The sequence below is a fragment of the Delphinapterus leucas genome, chromosome 6 (assembly GCF_059928025.1).
Source record: "Delphinapterus leucas isolate spDelLeu-1000000601 "Yukka" chromosome 6, BTC_Dleu_Yukka2, whole genome shotgun sequence".
Taxonomy (NCBI): Eukaryota; Metazoa; Chordata; class Mammalia; order Artiodactyla; family Monodontidae; genus Delphinapterus; species Delphinapterus leucas.
This window is the reverse complement of record NC_143134.1, coordinates 56886771-56904670: the sequence shown is the minus strand read 5'-3', so window position 1 is coordinate 56904670 and position 17900 is coordinate 56886771. Positions and strand designations below refer to the sequence as shown.

General features: G+C 40.6%; 1 protein-coding gene and 1 pseudogene across 3 annotated transcripts in view; one reads left to right on the top strand and one right to left on the bottom strand.

The window, feature by feature from the left end:
• Positions 1-8826, bottom strand: part of LOC149748963 (uncharacterized) — a 28080-nt pseudogene extending 19254 nt beyond the window's left edge. Inside the window, exon 1 of the transcript XR_016393552.1 lies at positions 274-8826. The product of XR_016393552.1 is annotated as an uncharacterized LOC149748963 (transcript). The remainder of the gene's footprint in view (positions 1-273) is intronic.
• DENND4C (DENN domain containing 4C) overlaps positions 6878-17900 on the top strand; it is a 128606-nt gene continuing 117583 nt past the window's right edge. The window contains exon 1 of one of the 2 annotated variants that reach the window (XM_022573794.3): positions 6878-7284. The gene's annotated coding sequence lies outside the window, so the exon portion shown is untranslated. Of the gene's footprint in view, positions 7285-8031; positions 8327-17900 lie in introns of those variants that run through there. The other variant, XM_089913186.1, reaches the window with a different exon arrangement.

The following is a 17900-nucleotide window of genomic DNA, read 5'->3' as shown; positions in this document are numbered from 1 at the left end:
TTAATATCATCGATTCATTAACATTGAACTCATGGTCAACAGCATTGTAACTCATGCAGGAACACAGCTTATCTAACATGTTTTCTCTGTAAGGTGGTGGTTTCATCTTTGCCCAGCCCCTCCCAAGTGTTAGTGCTAAGGCTTTTCCTTCTGTACTACCACTGTTCCTGCGGGTGTCAAGTCACCCTGGCCTGTATCCTAAAAATGTAAAAAGGGGTAGTTGTTTACATGGACAATGTGGTTAGGGGTTCAAGTCTCAGGACACAGGCTTACACTCTGTTAGTCAAGAACCACAGCTATGTGCAGGCTGCTGTCAACGGAAGGACCACAACACTCAACCACCAAACACACAGCTAAGGCGACAACTTCACATGACTGCATGCTGTGCACCACTGAAAGGCAATCAATGCTCTATAGACGCTGGTCCTTGTGTGGCTCCCTGGCGCTGGCCCTGAACATGCCGGACAGTTCTCCCAGTGCTGACCCCTGCTCCACTTCTCCTGTAGCTTGCCAAATGATGTCTTCAGTTCAGCTGATCCACCTTTGAATCTGGTGATTGAGGAGGACATCATTTGGTCAGAGAGGAGATGATGGTATCAAGTAATGAAATGAGGTAGCTTAAAAAGGAATAGTTTTTTTGTGGGGGGAGATGCAAGACAGGGAGGGAACTAAGAGTTGTGTTTTGATCTGTAAAGTGTGAGATGCCATTTAGACATTGGAGGTAGTCTGACGGTTGAATCTATAGCTTAGGGAAAACTAGAGCTAGAGCAGTAAATTTGGGAGTGAACAACACACGGATGTATTAATGTCATTGAGTTGAATGAGATCACTTAAGGATGAAGAAGAGCTTAAACCTGGAACAAAAAGGGGTTGAAATAATGGTTTTCTATTGATCCCTTTAAGAGACAGCTTCTAGAATTGACTTTAGTTCATTTTCTCCTTTTCTGTGTGAAAGGAACTATAAAACTAGGGGGAAATTTGAATAGGTATTAAAGGGTATCAGCATCAGATCCCAATTCTTTTTTTGTTAGGGCAGGTCAAGCATTATTTTGCCTATTGCACTCAGATTAACTGTACATTGGAAATAGAGTATCACTTTTGAGATTTTTAGGCAGTCTCTGATTCTTATGTATTATGGAGTTTTTGAACTGACTAATGAACCATCTTTAGGGAGGGAAACATGAAAGGAAAGAATCCCTACCCTATATTCTCTGAAGCATGGAGGAAACTAGAAAAAAGTTGGGAATGGGACAGTAACACTCTAGTAACATTCTAGTTACTAGTTCACCAATCAAAGAGGTGTACAGCAAACTCAAACCCTCTGGGCAGGAGTTGTATCCAAGGGAATAGATCCATAAGGAGTGGGAAGGGGTGAGAGAGGACACAATATCAATATTTCTAGGTTCTTTGTCACTAAAAAAAATTAACAAAGTATTTACTAAAATGTTGATTAAAAAAGTTTTTTAATGGCAAGAATGGCTTTGTGGGTATGGTTTTTAAAATGTCCTTATCTTTTAGAGATACATGCTGAAATACTTACAGATGAAATGAGATGTCGAGTATTCGCTTCAAAATACTCAAAGAAAGAAGTCAGAAGGGCACACATGAAACAAGATTAACTATGAGTTGAACCTGAATGATGGATACAGAAGAGTTCATTATACTGCTATTTTTGTTTATATTTTATTGTTTTCTATAATAAAATGTTTTTAAAAATTATCTTTGAAATAAAGAATATAAATATTTTTTGATCGGTGCTCAGGACAACTTGCTATGATGTGAGGAATATCATAACTGAGGCCCAGAAAAAAACGGGTTTGGAGGAAACAGATAAGTGCTGAGCTCAGGATAAGTGACAGTCCTGTGGCCTTTGGGAAACTAGGAACATGTCTGGATGGATGGATATGGACCAGTGCCAGTTAGGGCAGATGGCCATATTTGGACTTGGTAGGTGCTAAAGTGGTATTCAAGTTAGCACAGACACTGGTTTCCAACAGTGGAGAAAGACTGAGTGAGGGTGGAGGACTATTTCCTCCACTTGAAATACTGTCGGGAGCTCATAAAAGCCAGTCATGGGCAGCAGGTTTTGTGACTCAGATATTCATATAGACTACCTTCCTGTTCAGCCTCTCTGCCCATTATCTTTCTCTGTTTCTCTCTCCCTGCTACGAGTTTAGTTTCTCTAAACTCTTCTTTATGATCTGTTGGGACATTGTTCTCGGGGAACACTTACTCTCCTCTGTCCAAGAGCCTTGTGTCAGTCCTTCCCACTCCTACTCCAGCCATGTTTGGAGAGAGCTGGATAAAGAATGTGCTGAGTAACTCTGAAAGACTCTAGATGAGCCTGTTCTGATAAAGTTGAGACAGAGTCCCCAGCCAGATAAGATACTGGAGTGCAGCACAAAGAGAAGAGTGTGCTAGGGCTCCCTGTGGAGAGCAGAACACATAGAGTCATTTAGATATCGTATGAATAAAGCAGATCTAGTGTTTGTTGATGTCATTCTTACTAAAAACTCTTTCTAAAAGAATAACTAAGAGTGCCTACAGGTATGAAGCACCAGGCCTTCAAAGGCTATGTTTTTGAAAACTGATTATGAGGGGCTGGAACCAGTACCTTGTTAGTCTACAAGGTGTGGATTATAGGAAATCTGGAGCAAGTTATTCTGTTTGGGAAAATAAAGAGCCATGAATTTAGTACAGTTGACCCCTGAACAACACATGGGTTAGGGGTGCAAATCCCCTCATGCAGCCAAAAATCTGCATATAACTTTATAGTCAGCCCTCCATATCTGCAATTCTACATCCAACGATTCAACCAACTACAGACGGTGTAGTACTGTAGCATGCATTTATTGAAAAATACGCACGTATAAGTGGACCTGCGCAGTTCAAACCCATGTTGTTCAAGTGTCAACTGTAGTTTCTACTCAATACTCAATTATGAAATCACCAAAACTGAGACTGGGAGACTCTAGGTAAGTCAATAAACTTTGCTGGGCCTTAATTTCCCCGTCTGTTAAATGAATTAATTAGACTAGATAATCTCTAAAGATTCCCCTCAACTCTAAACTTACAATTTCATGGAATACTTAAAACAACTTTTTTAATACGGAAAATTTCAAAAAGACATAAAAAGTAGAGAACAACATAAGGAACCCTCAAGTACCAAACATTCTGCTTCAACACATGTCCAATTTTATTTTACCTAAACCCCTACTTACTCACCTTCTTGCTCCCACTGTATTATTCTGAAGCAAGTCCTAGACATCATATGAAATACATTTTAATGATTCTCTTGAAGCAAAGATAGTTTACAAATAACACATCAGGCAAGTTAGTCTCTCCACTTTTCCTGGATACTTTCTCTTACTGCAACTGTAAACACTGTCATTTAACTTGGCATTATAGGATGCTAAGTATCACATGCTGAACCCAGATATAATCAATAAAGGAGGACCTAGCTTTTTTTATTTGGCCATGCCACATGGCTTGTGGGATCTTAGTTCCCCGAATAGGGATTGAACCCAGGTCCTCAGCAATGAAAGCATGGGTTTCTAACCACTGGACCGCCAGAGAATTCCCAGGAAGGGCTACCGTTAATGAGCACTTGCTATCTTCTAGGTATTACTGTGCTGTTTTATTTATCTATTACTGTGCAACAAATTACACCAATATTTTGGAAACAAGAAACATTTATTATCTCATAGTTTCTGTGAGTAAAGAATCCAGGAGCAGTTTAGCTGGATTTTGGTTCAGGGTCTGTCAAGAGGCTGCAATCAGTGTTGGCTGTGGCTGCAGTCATTTCAAAGCTCATCTTGCAGAGGATCCACTTCTGAAATCACTTACAAGGCTGCCTGATGACATGCTAGCTGGCTTCCCCCAGAGTGAGCAACCCAAGGAGAGAGAGAATCCAAGACTGAAGCCCCAGTCTTTTTTATAACCTCATCTTGTTAGAGACATCTCATTGCTTCTGATGTATTCTGCGTGTTAAAGCCAGTCAGTAAGACCACCCCACAGTCAGTGGAAGGGGATTACGCAAGGGCATAAACCAGGAGCCAGGGATCATTACCAGGGTAAGCTATAATGAATGAGAGGCCATCTATCACATATGCTAAGTATTGATTACTGAACTGGTCTCTTTGATAATTATAGCTTATTATAAATTAATAAATGAGCTTATTTATGAATATCATTCCACACACTTTAAAGATGAGTAAAATTAAGTAACCTGCCTAAGAACAGAGTAGAAGAAAGTGAGGGAACCATGGTCTGATTTATTTCAGTCATTCATCAAGTACTTTTTGAGAGCCTATCATGTACTTGATACTCTGCTAGGTACTGGGGATTTGGAAGAGAATGTGACATGTGAATACACATAAGCTATCACAGGGCTGTTCATGAGAATGTAAATTGGTGCAGCCACTGTGGAAAACAGTATGGAGGCTCCTCAACAAACTAAAAGTGGGATTACCATATGATCCAGCAATCCCACTACTGGTTATATATCTGAAGAAAACAAAAACACTAATTCAAAAGATACATGCACCCCAATGTTCAAAGCAGCACTATGTACAATTGCCAGGATATGGAAGCAACCTAAGTGGCCGTCAACAGATGAATGGATAAAGACGTGATACACACACACACACACACACACACACACACAGTGGAATACGACTCAGCCATAAAAAAGAATGAAATTTTGCCATTTGCAGGAACGTGGATGGACTTAGAGGGTATTATGCTTAGTGAATTAAGTCAGATAGAGAAATCTGACAATAGATAATGATAACAAATGCTATATGTTATCACTTATATGTGGAACCTAAAAAATAAAACTAGTGAGCATAACAAAAAAAGCATAGTAGTATAAAAGTCTTTGAATATTTCTATGAAAAGCAATGTTTAGGAGTTTTTGAAGACAACAACTAGGAAGACTTCCATTCAACTCCTTTGCACTGCTGATCTGCAGAAGTCTGCAGAAGTTGACCATGCCCAATCTGATGTCTGTATGCCCCTCTTCAGTGGGCTGATTCTTTTATGCATTCTTGTATCTATACAGACTCAATGGAAACTGTGATACCATCACGAAAACAATTATGCTATATGTTATGCTATGTTGGGCTCTCCAGCTCCCTTCCCACTTTTTAGACAGTAAATATGTGTTAAAAATTAAGAGGAACTTATTTTAGCCCTGGGTCCATAAGAGTGCAGTTGAAAAGGCTGCTGCTGACTCAAGGACTTTCAGACTTAATAGCTACCTTAGACAAAAAATTAGACCCCAAACATACAAGTTCATTCTATGAAATTTTGGGTACACTATGGCAATGGAAATGTACGGTAAATCTATAGGACAATTAAAATAGTGAAAAAAAATTAAAGACATCCTTAAATCCTACATTGCAAATTGAGAAAAATTTCTCAATCAAATGGAAGAGATATACTGGTTTCTTCCATTTTTCATTTCTGTGGGTGCAAAAAACTGTGAAAAGAGGGAAAAACCCCTCAAACTATGACTGTTAATAAAATGTACCCATTACAAAATCTTGTAAATGATTTAAAACTATTAATTAATTTGCCCTTGAGAAAGGAAGGACAAGAAGTCAACAAGCTGAATTCTGAAGTATTAGTTCCTTTATAAACTTCGGTCCAGATGGTCACTGTCAAAGACTGGTTTCCACTAGGCTCAGAATGACTCCAAACTATTATTAAATAGGACATTTTTTATTGCTGTTTCTTTCTACTGAATCAATTCTTACTGCTAACATGGTCAGGGAAATAGTTTCTGCTATTGGCTACAAAATTTAAACTATCCATATATGCAATAAACTTTGGAAGTAAATTGACAACAGGACCCTCATGACCGAGGTTTAATCTCATACTTTTCAGCAAAAATACAGATTTAATAAGGAGAGAGTAATTCTCAGGAAAATGATCATTATGTATGTGAATACTCATCGTTAGTGCACAAATCTTGCCAATTCTAATTCTGACCTGCCGTGGAATCTGTGAAGTCACTCGCCAGGTTTTTTTTGCCAGGAGGTAAAAGAGTTCTCCTAATTTGTTTCAAACCATTTGCTTCTTCCTGAATAACTAGTTGTTATTTTTCCATGTATATATAATTACATATATATAATTATTTCAAAACGTAGTTAACAATATCTCATAAAGTTTGCATTAAGGGAATGGACCATGCATGCAGCCGTGTGGATAAGGAGGCTACAGTTATTTAGGAGGCCTGAGAGGACTGATTATTTAAACGAGCGATTTCCAAGTACCGAGTTCCCATCCCCAAATCTCTGCCGAGGTAGCGACACCGAGCGCGGTCAAGGACTCTCAAGGGCCGCTGCAGCCAGGAAGGACTTAGGGAAGCCCCAGTCGGCGGGTCTCTCTACTGCTTGGGAGGCCCCCTGTCATACGTGGGAATTCCAACTCCCATCCTGGGAAGGAAACTTGACCTGCATCTCTCTCAGCACTGTCCTCAGTGACTTTGAGGGACTCGGAGTCCCTTTCCTCGCCTTTGAAAAACCGGAAAAGATCAGCCGCCACCTGCTTGAGGCCAAGGTAATAAAGCCGCACCACAGGCGAGTCTGAGAGCCGCAGGAAGGGGTGCAAAGCAGTACCTTGAGCCCTTTCTCCCTGGCTCTGTTTCTGCTCGGGACCCGCCGCGCGGACGCGGAGGCAGGGCTCACGGGCTGTCGGCACTGGCACCCCCGCGCCCTGAGGGTGTCGCGGCGGGGTGCGTGGGGGAGGGGAGCAGTGGCTGTGCGGCCTCGGCCCTTCCCGGGGGCGGGGCTCGAGCGCTGCCCCGCCCCCGCGTCCTCCCTTCCCCACCCCTCCCCCACGCCTTTTTCCACCGCCCCCGCAGTAGGAAAAGGAGCGGGAGGGGGGGAAGGAAAGTGCTGTTCTGTGGAAAGGGGCGGAAGGAGAGGGAGGAAAAAAAGAAAAAGGGAACAGAAACATGGCCGTCAGCTGTCGGGGCAGCAGTGCAGCACGCAGCTCCTAGGCAACCCGCAGCCCGCACTACCGGCCTCGGGTGAGCCGAGGCGCCGGCGCGAGCTCGCGCTCCCGGCTGTTACCCCTCGTTGCAAGCGGCGCCCCTCGAGACCCAGCCCGGGAGGCGGCGCAGGCGCAGAGCGGCGGTGGTGGCGGCAGTGGCGGCGGCGGCCGCCAGAGCAAATCCCCGGCCCTTCCCTGTCGAGGGCGCCCAGGCCCGAAGCCGGCGCTTTCATGCCCCAGGAAGGGGCTGTGCCCGGGTGGCGCTGAAGGAGGAGCGGGCGGCAGGTGAGTCTGCGGCGGAGGGCCTTTCGCGGAGGAACCCTGCGCCGCCCGTCATCTAGCCCCGCGCTCCCGGGCCGGGTGGGCGCTGGGCAGGTAGCAGCTCGGAGGGCTGAGTTCCGAGGGCCGGCGTGCAGGGGTCGCCGAGAAGGCGTAGAGTGGCCTGGGCTGGCATTCTCGGCCTAGTTTCTCTGCGGTTTCCGGGGGCGGGGAGTCCCCGGAGCCTGCGGGGTGTGATGGGGGAGAGGCCGCTCGGGAAGGGCCTCCCCGTGCCGCCGCCCCGGCTGCGGAGAGCCACTGCGGTGGAAGGAAGCGCGAGGGGTCTGGGCCTTCGCGACCGCCGAGGAGACTGCCGCCTGGGTGGGGGGCAAGGGGCGTGGACCGGGGTACCCGAGGGGGTTGGGGGCCAGGGCGGGGAGAGAACTGGGGACCGGGGCAGGTGTCTCAGGTGAATTGAGGACATTTCCTCCTCCGCTTTGCCGTGGCGGATCCTCAGGGCTTCTTTGTTGGCGATGACTTTTAGGAAGGCAGGTTTCATTCAACTCCGAGTGACTAAACCAAAAAACCAACTAATGAGCCCCTATTGCTGACTCCAGTAAAGAGCTGTAACTTTTCTGCATTGAGGATGCTGTCATCTATTCCCCCCTCCTTTTCTTTTTCTGCTTCATAGACCTTTTCCTTCTCGAAGATCGTACTTCATCAGAATACATAGGAAATGACCCAGTTTTTAAATAGTACCCCCGCCTTCCTATTAACTGTTTGTTTCACACGGGAAAATTTAGGGCAGTTACCGAAGTTACTTGTGTAAATACGAGGGAAAGAGTCATCTCCAGTAATGAACCCTAAGCTGTCTGTGTGTTTTTGCTTCAGAGAAATTGTCAAGCATTGTAGTCTGGGTAATTGATTTACTGAACCTGCTTAATTGTGTGCAAACTCGTGTTAAGATGTTCTCCCTAGACTCTAATTTACCGTAGGAGTAGGTTTTCCCTTCCGGTCTCAGTTTAGAAGGCGAAGGATGTAGTAAGGAGAGAATGTTTGTGCTAAGGAGGTAAGTTTTCAATAAATATTTGATTTGAGGTGATCGTGTGTATTAAGCTATCTGAAATGCAGAGAACTGTAGGATTTTCTGTGTACACGTGATAAGAGAAAAACTGGTTGTAAAAGGAAAACTTCATCTCTGAACATTGAAGGATACCTGTTCTTTATCAACGTTACCATGAAAAAAAAAGTTCTCTATTTTATTTTTTGCCCTGTTCTTTGTATTACTGTTAAAAATTTGATAAACTGCCTTCTTGGTGTGAGACTGGAACTCAGATATGAACTTAGATTTGTATTCATGAGGTTAATCTGCCTCTCGTACAGACTTGCTTTGACTCGTTTTTCTAGTAATGGCAAACTCAATCCACACTTTCCCCTCATTGGTATCTCCTGTGGCCATTTTGCTAAATAGTTGATTGGGATTAGGGGTCTGTCTTGTGTATTACTGATTTTACTGAACTGATGATATGGCAGTTGACTTTAGTCATAGTACCTCACTTAGTGTACTGCTGTTTAGTCTTGTTAATTTGGATAATGGAAAAGGTATGATGTTAGAAATTTTTAAGTTGTGTATTGGAGTCATTTACTCTTGTGTAATTTGTAAATGAGCGCATTCTGTTGTTGAGAGTAAATATAGTATTTTGTAGTATAAACTCGAGCTTTCAGCTGGAGAAATTGGCAGTAGAGTTGGTGTGTGGAGGCTGTTCTTAAAACGCAAATGTTTTAAATTACAAGGAACTGCAGTGGTGTGTAAGCTGTAACAATTCATGGTGCCAGATTTGGAAGGTTATTTGGCTGAGGCGCTGCCTATAAAGAAACATGTTAAGTATCTGCAATAAAAGCTAATTTGTAGCTATAGACAAGGGATTTTGCATGATAAATAATAACCCAAGGAGGCACCTTTGCTTTTCTATATCTCAAGTTGAGACCAAAACATCTCATATTTTCATTGGGGTTTCCTGCCAAGACAAATATTGATTTTGCACTGGTTTTACTTCTCAGTTTGAAAGTTAGGTTTCAGTCTTATCCTTGCAACTTAAGCACCGGTTGTAAAGTAAAAAAGCTGCTGAGTCAGAGGCAGGTTGTTTCATTTGGTCTTTTTGATTTGCAAATGGAATTTGTTTTAATTTGTATTTCCAGCATAATGTATCTGCTGAAACTTAGTAAGGGCAAATAAGCTTTCATAGTACATGAATTAAAATTTTATCTTCTCTGTGCTGGTACCACAAGTTGTACCTCCTTTTTAAGATTGTCAGTTTGACAGACTTGCAGTGATGGGATGCCTTGTGGGAATTGGAGATTACTCTAAAAGTGTTAAAACGTGGGGAAATGAGTTTACATAGTATAGCTGGTGTAAAAGGGTAGGTCTTTAGCATCAGATTGTAGGAAATTGCAAAATCAGATAACTTTATTATTTGAAATTTAAAACTTAGTATTTTGTGGGAAAAAATTAGGTAGTTTTTAAACTTAAAATTTTTGTTTAAATTTATGTCAGTACATAATACTTACATATAAGTAAGTAAATGTAATACAGTTCTCTTCATGTGGTATTTGTAAACTAACTTTTTAGTGGAAAAGAATATAACATGATTAAGAGAAATTCAAAAGAAAGAAATGAATGCTCCCTGCTTACATTTACAATTTTCTGTAGTCTAGTTCTGTTATACTTCTATAATATATATATATATATTTTTTAAGTAAGGTTTTCTTTGTTACTTTTATTATTTTTTTGGCTGCGTTGGGTCTTCGTTGCTGCGCGTGGGCTGTCTAGTTGCAGCGAGCGGGGGCTGCTCTTCATTGTGGTGATTGTGGTGTGCAGGCTTCTCCTTGCGGTGGCTTCTCTTGTTGCGGAGCACGGGCTCTCGGCGCGCGGGCTTCAGTAGTTGTGGCACGTGGGCTCAGTAGTTGCGATTCGCGGGCTCTGGAGCGCAGGCTCAGTAGTTGTGGCGCACGGGCTTAGTTGCTCGGCGGCACGTGGGATCTTCGCGGACCAGGGCTTGAACCCGTATCCCCTGCATTGGCAGGCGGATTCTTAACCACTGCGCCACCAGGGAAGTCCTCTATAGTATATTAGTATAATACTATACTAATCCTGTCTATACTTGCGTATAATTCTGTTGCTAATGTTCATATAATTGTCTTTTTAAACATAATATTGTAATACATATTGCTATATTTTATCGTTTTGTAGTAGTCCAAAGTTGTACTGTCACAGTTTATTTAACCATTATTCTTTTATTTTTTTGAATTTTATTTATTTTTTATACAGCAGGTTCTTATTAGTTATCTATTTTATACATATTAGTGTATACATGTCAATCCCAATCTCCCAATTCATCCCACACCCGCCCCCCCCCCCACTTTCCCCTCTTGGTGTCCATACGTTTGTTCTCTATTCTGTCTTTTAATATTTTAGTAATTCCACTTTTTCAATCTTAAAATAATGCTATAATGAAATCTTTTTGCTAGTGTGATGGTCCAAGCCAAATTAAACTTTTGAAAATGTAAACATTCTTTGAACTACCTCCTTTGCAGTGGATCATGAGGGCTCCTACAATATGGTATTTGATTGAGAACTGAAAGCAAGGTGAAAACTGTAGATGTGCATTTGTGACTTGAATTCATTGAATAGGGATTAAAATATAAATTTGTAATTTTCTGTTACTTGCTACAAGTTTCTGTAATAATTCTATTAATTTTATTTTTCAATATAATAAGTAATATTCATATATATATATATATATATATAAAATTTATTTATTTAGTTTTTTTGGCCACGACCTATCTTAGTTCCCTGACCAGGGATTGAACCCGCAGCCCCTGCATTGGAAGCACAGAGTCTTAACCACTGGACCACCAGGGAAGTCCCTAAAATTTTTAATTCTTATGGTAATATTGTGGGGCATAAATATTTCTAAGAGGACCGCATTTCAACCAAATTTAATATTTAAAAATCTAGATTTTTAATTATTTGACTTATGGAAGAGTCATTTTATAGGATTTTTTAAATCTTTGAAATATTTTAAAGGATTCCTTGAATCTAGTTTGTCATTGTGTATGCTTACTTTAGGGATGCTTAGATCCTAAAAGCATAAATGTTAGGAGTCTCTATTTTTTAATTATGCAAAAAAGTGTTTGTTAAATAGGTACTGTGCTATCTGCTAGGGATAAAAAGATGAATAACATACAGTCTGTATATTAAAGTCTAGTAGGATAAACATCATAGTCTTGTAGGTAAGCATCATAACTACCACATCATGACAAATCTAGAATAGAGCAAATGATGCTATAGGAGCAGAGAGAAATACCTAAGTGTGTTTGGTGTGTATTAGAGGTGGTTTACAGAGGAGACAGTTGATTTAAAACTCAAAGATGTGAAAAGGCACAAAGTAATGAAAGCATGTGGTGGGTTTTATTAAGATGCAAGTAACTTAGTGTGGGGCCACAGGTAGTTTTGGAGGGAAGTGGGGCATAAGCTGGAGGGGTAAGTAGGGGCTGTGTCATGAGGGATCTTAAAAGTCAGAAAGGAAATTAAGACTATACATTGTAGGGAACAGGGAGCCGTTTAATAATTTTAAGCTGTTAAATATCTTTGGCTCAGTTGTGAAGGATGGATTTGGGAGACCAGCTTGAGTGAGGCTGCAGGTTCATCAGCTAGGAGGTCTTGTAGGCATCTAGATGAGAATTGAGAACAGCAGTGGTAGGGATGGAAAAAAGTTGGTAGAATAGAGAACTATACAGACATTTTCCTCTGGTTGAAAAGCCCTATCTCTGTAGTCTTATTTTCTCCTTGCCTACTGTGCACCTGTTACACTGGCCTACTTTTAGATTCTTTCCCTTAGAGCCTTTACATGTACTCTTCCATTTACCTGTTACTTTTCTGAGAGGTCTTTCCTGATCACACTGTCTAGTTAGCGAGATCAGGTGTTATCATAGCATCTTGTTATTTTATTCTGTAGAGTTTAATTTTTCTTCCCTCCCTTCCTTCCCTCCCTCTGTCTCTTCCTTTCTTCATATTAGTCCCCCTTACTGGTTTGGAGGTTATGTGAGATCTGATTCCTTTTAATTAATTAATTAATTAGTTAATTAACCGTGGGTTGGTTTCTGGTCTCTCTCTGTTCTGTTGGTCTAAATGTCTGTCTTTATACCAATACTGTATTGTCTTCATTACTGTTTCTTTATAGCAAGCCTTGCAATCAGGTAGTGTTTTTCCTTTACCATTGTGTTTTTATCAAAATTGTTTTGGTTATTTTATATCCTTAGCATTTTCTTATAAATTGTAGAATAAGAGTGTCAGTTTCTACAATAAGCCTGAAAGGGAGAATTGACATTTTAATAATAGTGAGTCTTCTCATACTTTAACATGGCATATCTCTTTTTTTTTGCGGTACGCGGGCCTCTCACCGTTGTGGCCTCTCCCGCTGCGGAGCACAGGCTCCAGACACGCAGGCTCAGTGGCCATGGCTCACGGGCCCAGCCGCTCCGCGGCATGTGGGATGTTCCCGGACCGGGGCATGAACCCGTGTCCCTCGCCTCGGCAGGCGGACTCTCAACCACTGCACCACCAGGGAAGCCCGGCATATCTCTTCTTTATTTAAATATCTTTAGGGTTTTTTTGCAGTGTTTTGTAATTTTCATTTTATAGGTATTGCTCACATTTTGTTCAATTGATTCCCCAAGTATTTCATGTTTTTTGATGCTAACTATTGTCAAGGATACTTTTTTTTTTTTGCGGTACGCGGGCTTCTAACTGTTGTGGCCTCTCCCGTCGCAGAGCACAGGCTCCGGACGTGCAGGCTCAGTGGCCATGGCTCACGGGCCCAGCCACTCCACGGCATGTGGGATCTTCCCGGACCGGGGCACGAACCCGCGTCCCCTGCATCGGCAGGTGGACTCTCAACCACTGCGCCACCAGGGAAGCCCAGTGATACTGTATTTTAAATTTTCTTTTTCAAAATTGTTTCTTGATAGTATATAAAAATGCAATACAAAGTTGACCTTGTTTTCTGTCTTACTGCATTCACTTTTCAGTTCTGGTAGCTTTTATGTGGATTCTTTAGGATTTTCTTAATACATAATCATCATGTCTACAGAAAAAGCCAAATTTTGCTTCTTCATTTCCAATCAGTATTCCTTTAGTTTTTTCTTGCCTTGTTGCACTAGCTAGATTAGTGCTCTTCACTAGAAATAATGTAAGCCACATGTGTAATTTTAAGTTTTCTAGTAGCTCCACACTAAGAAGTAACAAAAATTAAATTTCATACCTTTAATACATTTTTTATTCTACTACATCCAAAATATTAACATGTGTTGTAGTTTCTCTAGGGTAGCCATAACAAATAACCACAAACCATGTGGTTTAATTAACAAATTTATTCTCTCACAGTTCTGGAAACTGTAAGTCTAAAATCAAGGTGCCCACTCCGAAGGCTCAGGAAAGAGTCCTTCATTGCCTCTTCCTACTTTTGGTGGTTATTGGCAATTCATATATATAGGACTGTTTGGATTTTCTGTTTCTTCTTATGTCAGTTTTGGAAAGCTGTGTCTTAAAAAAATGTTCATTTCATCTACGTTGAAAATGGAATGAAAGTGTTTATAATATTTCCTTGTTATTTTTTAAATGTCTAAAGGATTTGTAATGATGTACTTTCTTTCATTACTCATTGGTAATTTCTGCCTCCTGTTTTTTTTCTTGATTTAGATGCATGGATTTCTATTGCTTGTCCATTTTCAATTTTACTGATTTCTCCTCTTTTAATTTTTTCCTCTACTTACTCTTGGTTTAATTTGCTTTTCTTTTTCTAACATCTCAAGGTGGACACTTAGATTACTGATTGAAAAGCTTTCCTCTTTTCTAATATAAGTAATAAAATAGTAAATTTAGAAGAATTCCCTTCTGAACATTGCTTTAGCTGCATCTCACAAATTGATTTCTGTTATTTTCATTTAGTTCAAAATATTTTCTAATTTCTCTTACAATTTTTTTTTTTTTTTTTAATTTTTTGCAGTACGCGGGCCTCTCACTGTTGTGGCCTCTCCTGTTGTGGAGCACAGGCTCCGGACTCACAGGCTCAGCGGCCATGGCTCACGGGCCCAGCCGCTCCGCGGCATGTGGGATCTTCCCGGACTGGGGCACGAACCTGTGTCCCCTGCATTGGCAGGCGGAGTTTCAACCACTGCACCAGCAGGGAAGCCCTACAGTTTCTTTTTTGATTAATGGATTATTTAGAAGAGTGTTGTTTAGTTTTGAAATATCGGGGAAATTTTATAAGATATCTTTCTGTTATTCCAAATTTCATTCCATATTCTGTATGTTTTATAGTCTTTTATAGTAAGTCCCCTGCATACAAATGAGTTCTGTTCCTTCCGAGAGCACGTTCACAAGTCCAGTTTGTTTGTAAGTCAAACAAAGTTAGCCTAGGTACCCAACTAACACAATCAGCTATATAGTACTGTACTATAATAGGCTTATAATACTTTCCACACAAATAATACATAAAAATCAAACACAATAAATAAAGAAAACATTTTTAATCTTACAGTACAGTACCTTGAAAAGTACAGTAGTACAGTACAACAGCTGGCTTACAGGGGCTGGCACCAAGTGAACAGGCAAGAAGTTACTGACTGGAGGAGCGAGAGGAGGTGGGAGATGGTAGAGCCGAAGGATCGTCAGCAATAGGGGATGGAGGGCAGGCTGCAATTTCATTCATGCCTGACGTTGATGGCACAGGTTCTGGTTCCTTGCTGGATTCAGTTCTATCTACCCTCTTGAGAAAACGTTCCAGTGATGTCTGGGTAGTAGCTCTTTTTTTCTGTCATAGATGACACGGTAGCACTGGATTGCATTCTGAACAGCTGCTGCAACCTTCGTGTACCGTTCTATGTTTGAGTCCTATGCCTTAAAAACTAACAGTGCCTCCTCAAATAAAGAAAATCCCCTTGCCATTTCCTGCATCATCAATCTCTTCAGTTCTTCAGTTACTTTTTCTTCCTCTTGTCTCTCTTCGTCCTTTCTCTGGGCCTCCAATTCCATCAGGTGTTCATTAGTAAGCTCCTCATGTTGCACAGCAGCAGTACTGTACAGTAAAGTACACAAAAGCACAACCACTTGTAGAGGATGCAGGCACATGACAATGTACGCCAGATACTTGAAATAATTTACGTGATTGGACATGTAAGCACACGTTCGTGTCTTTGAAAGTTCGAAACCTGAATGTTTGTATGTATAGGGGACTTACTGTAAATTTACCCAGGCTTGTTTTATGGGCCAGCATATGGTTTATCTTGGTGAATGTTCTGTGTGTAGTTGAAGAGATTGTGGATTTTTGCTGTTGTTGGATGGAGTGTTCTATAAATACTAATTATGTCAAGTTAGTTGATAGTGTTCTTCAAATTTTATGTATCCTTACTGATTTTCTGCATACCTGTTTTATGAATTACTGAATGAGGTGTTGAATTCTCTTTAATTATGGATCTGTTTATTTCTCCTTTAACTTGTCAGTTTTTGCTTATATAATGCTCTCTTGTTAGATCTGTACATGTTTAGGATTATGTCTTGATGATTTAACTTTTATTGTTATTATGAAATGTTTCTCGTTATCCCTGCTCCGAAGTCTACCTGTTATTAATATGGCCACTCTAGCTTTCTTATGATTAAAATGTACATAACATATATTTTTGCATCCTTGTACCTTTTCAAAAATAACTTTACTTTTTAGAACAATTTTAGATTTACAGAAAAATTGAGAATATAGTACAGAGAGTTCTCTATACCCCAGACCCAGGTTCTTAACATCTTATATTAGTATGGTATGTTTGTTACAATTAATGAACCAATATTGACATGTTATTATTAACTAAAGTCTATAGTTTATTCAGATTTCCATAGTTTTTAGCTAATGTCCTTTTTCTGTTCCAGGATCCCATCCAGATACCACTTTGTTACATTTAGTTGTTGTGTCTCCATAGACTACTTTTGGGTGTAACAGTTTCTTAGATTATCCTTGTTCTTGATCACTATGACACTTCTGAGGAGAACTGGTCAGGCATTTTGCAGGATTTCCCTTTATTGGAATTCTTCCAATTTTTTTTTTTTTAAGGTTAGATTGTGAGGAAGATTGCAGAGATAAAGTGCCATTTTCGTTACATCATCTCAGGGGTACATACTGTCAACGTGACTTGTGATTTTGATGTTGGTTATGATTACCTGGCTGAGGTCGTGTTTATCATGTTCTTCACCGTAAAGTTACTCTCCTCCCCCTTTCCATTCTGTACTCTTTGGGAAGAAGTCACTAAGCTTATCCCACACTTAAGGAGTAGGGGATTACACACTCCTTGAGGACAGAGTATCTGCTTAAGTTATTTAGAATTCCTTTGCATGGGAGAGTTGTCTCTTTTCCTTCATTTATTAATTTATTCATATCATTAATTTATATCAGCATGGGCTTACATATATTTATTTTATGCTTTGGGTTATAATCCAGTACTACTTTATTTGTTCAAATTGTTCTAGCCTTGGCTATTGGGAGCTCTTTTAGTTGGCTCCTATGCTCCTTTGACATACACCCATAAATGTGGGTTTGTTGTTGTTCTTGTTTGTTTGCATGTTTGTTAATTCTGGCACTGAAAAATGCTCCAGGCTCATTTTGGGTTTTTTTGTTTTTATTGTTTTTTTCACTTTGTTTTTTAAATTTTTTTCTCAAGTTTTAAAAATTGAATTATAGTTGATTTACAATGTTGTGTTAGTTTCTGGTGTACAGCAAAGTGATTCAGTGATTGTGTGTGTGTGTGTCTGTGTGTGTGTGTGTATATATATATTTCAGATTCTTTCCCCTTATAGGTTATTAAAAATATTAAGTGTAGTTCCCCGTGCTATACGGTAGGTCCTTGTTGGTTATCAATTTTATATATAGTAGTGTGTATATGTTAATCCCAAACTCCTAATTTGTCCCTACCCCGCCTTTCCCCTTTGGAAGCCATAAGTTTGTTTTCTGTGTCTGTGCAGGCTCATTTTGTATAAAGGTTTCCCCTGCTATATGAAAGTACTAGAGTGTTCCTATGAAACCTTTCCTAAGCCAGAATGGTGTAAAGTGAAGAAACAGTTACTTTAGGACACATCTTGTTAACGGATGCACACAATAAATCAAGATGAAGCACAGATGCTTACACAGTTCAAAGCTATGTCAGCTTGATGCTGAGATGTGGAGTGTAATTCCTGGGGAAGGAGCTTGGTGGTGCCATTCTCCTCTCTCTGCTTGGGGTGCACACTGCCTTTATAACTGCTTGCTGCGAAACAAATGCTGACTGATATTCCATTGTATGTATGGGGATATATGTGTATGTATAGCTGCTTCACTTTGTTATAAAGCAGAAACTAACACACCATTGTAAAGCAATTATACTCCAATAAAGATGTTAAAAAAATAAAAAATAGGGCTTCCCTGGTGGCGCAGTGGTTGGGAGTCCGCCTGCCGATGCAGGGGATGCGGGTTCGTGCCCCGGTCTGGGAGGATCCCACATGCCGCGGAGCGGCTGGGCCCGTGAGCCATGGCCGCTGAGCCTGCGTGTCCAGAGCCTGTGCT